Source organism: Fukomys damarensis, unplaced genomic scaffold, assembly GCF_012274545.1.
Source record: "Fukomys damarensis isolate Sample0158 unplaced genomic scaffold, DMR_v1.0_HiC HiC_scaffold_24, whole genome shotgun sequence".
Lineage (NCBI taxonomy): Eukaryota > Metazoa > Chordata > Mammalia > Rodentia > Bathyergidae > Fukomys > Fukomys damarensis.
This window is the reverse complement of record NW_022900936.1, coordinates 45,753,488-45,755,612: the sequence shown is the minus strand read 5'-3', so window position 1 is coordinate 45,755,612 and position 2,125 is coordinate 45,753,488. Positions and strand designations below refer to the sequence as shown.

The window sequence follows — 2,125 nt, the reverse complement described above, 5'->3', positions numbered from 1 at the left end:
ATCCATATCTAAAACTTTATCCAAAAAAGTAAAGAAGCTTTAATAATTTCCTTCAGAAACATTTACTTTGGATTTTACTTTTGCAAGAGGTGGCTAGAATGGGTGAGTGGATGGGTCAACCTGGAGGATAATAGAAAACAGTTTTTTGTCACAGAACCTGGTATCCTGCTGCATTGTAATCATGTAGTAATTCTACCCTTGTGGTGGAGGATGGAGAGACATGGCACATTTTGGAATAAAGGAAAATGTTGAATGTAAGGTACAGGTTCACTTTTGCTCAGAACTTTAATATGCAAACAAATACTGAGCTAAATAACTTAAATGACTTGAGAGCAGCTATGAAGTCAGTAATTTTAGTGAATGTTGAACATATCTGCTTGGTATTAGGCATGCTGAGAAATTTAAAAACAAAGTGAAAAACAAGCCTCTTTTTTGCAAAGATTTAATTGGGTTGGGAAAAGATGGCCAACTTCAGGGAGTGTTGGATTTATAAAGTGACTCATCTAGAATATTAAGTATAGATGAATATCGAATTTCTTGGCATCTTTTTATTTTCTTTTTAAAATCTATTAACTTATACTCAACCATACAGCAGACCAAGCCTCTAAGAACATCTGTGCCAGCAGCCTGGAGGCCAGACCCTGCCCTGGAGCCTGCAAAATCAATCCAGACAGAAGCCAATGTCTTCTAGAGAGGGGGAATGTAATCCATCCACATAGTACAGATGAATTTTGAGAGGCCTCAATGCCTCTGTGTTCACTAAGAGACCACAGGGACTCTCTTGGCAAACTCATGGCCAGCCAAATCTACCATGCTTCATGTCCTTCTTTTTCATGGTTTCCATCCAAGATTGGTTACAGAAGAAATGAAATGTGGTCTGAGGGACTGTATGACTATGAAAGACTTCCAAGAGAATGAGTACTTCCTTAGAGTTACCCCAGTGATGGATACCATAGAATAGTTGACATTGTGCCAAAGAAACCATCACTGCTAGAAAAGAAACCACTACTAAAAACAAACTACCACTGCTAGATAGATACAGTGGAGGAAGCTATAGTCATGATAGTTACTGAGAATATGATAAGGGCTGCAGTTTTTATCATGGTCACAGGAGCGGTCAACCTCACAGAGATGATGAATCTGGCTACAGATGGAATCTGGCTATCTATGATCATTCTGCAAGCCAGCAGCCTGAGTACAGGGACATAAGAGATGGCTTTAGAAGAAAACATTTCTGCTCTTTCTATTATATTAGAGGAAATTTCCTTTAAAAAAGCTTGCTCCATTATTCACAGAATCACCTGTAGGCTGAAAGAAGTCTACACACAACAAATCTGGTTTCAGTGTTACTAGTAGGAGTTACTCTCTAGAATGAAGAAACATATTTTTCCCATTAGCTACGACATAGAATTAAAGAGAGATCTGTCCAGTCTCTGAAAACATATAGAGCTACTTCATAGTTCTTCAGCAGTTACTTCATCAACACTGTCATATAAACCCACTACATTTTTTCCCCATTAAGTTTATTGGTACATTCAAAGCAAACAATACAGTTACATTTATCATTGGGATCTTGTACCTTTAATTGATATATCTTGGTTCCTATTTTTCCCCCATACCCCTGCCCTCCCTTCACTGCCTTCACTCTTCCCTATTTACAAAGATTTTGTTTCTATTTTTCCCTTTGTTCACATTTTTCTTTTCCCTTATTTCCTTTCCCCTCTCCTTCCCACTTCATCTTTAGCCATTTTATTCCTATTTCACACTATCAATTATACCATTTGAACCTTATTTATATTTTTTAGTTTTTCACATCAGAGAAACTATTTGGTATTTACTCGTGTGTTCTATTTATTTCACTTCAGTATAGCCTCAATGTGCATCCATTTAGCTATAAATGTCTCTAGTTTCTCATTCTTTATGGCTGAGTAGTACTCCATTTTACAGAAAAAACATATTTTTATACAGTCTCCAGTTGATGGGCATTTGGGTTGTTTCCAAATTTTAGCTGTTACAAGCTGTGCTGCTATAAACATGGGTGCACATGTATTACTGTGGTATGATTCTTTTAATTCTTTTGGAAAGACATCCAGCAGAGGGATGGCTGGGTCAAATGGGGCCTCTA

At 37.3% G+C, this 2,125-nt stretch overlaps 1 pseudogene; it reads left to right on the top strand.

Moving 5' to 3' along the window:
* The first annotated feature begins 787 nt into the window (after positions 1-787).
* On the top strand, positions 788-1,521 carry LOC104873120 (annotated as a pseudogene).
* The last annotated feature ends 604 nt before the right edge of the window (positions 1,522-2,125 follow it).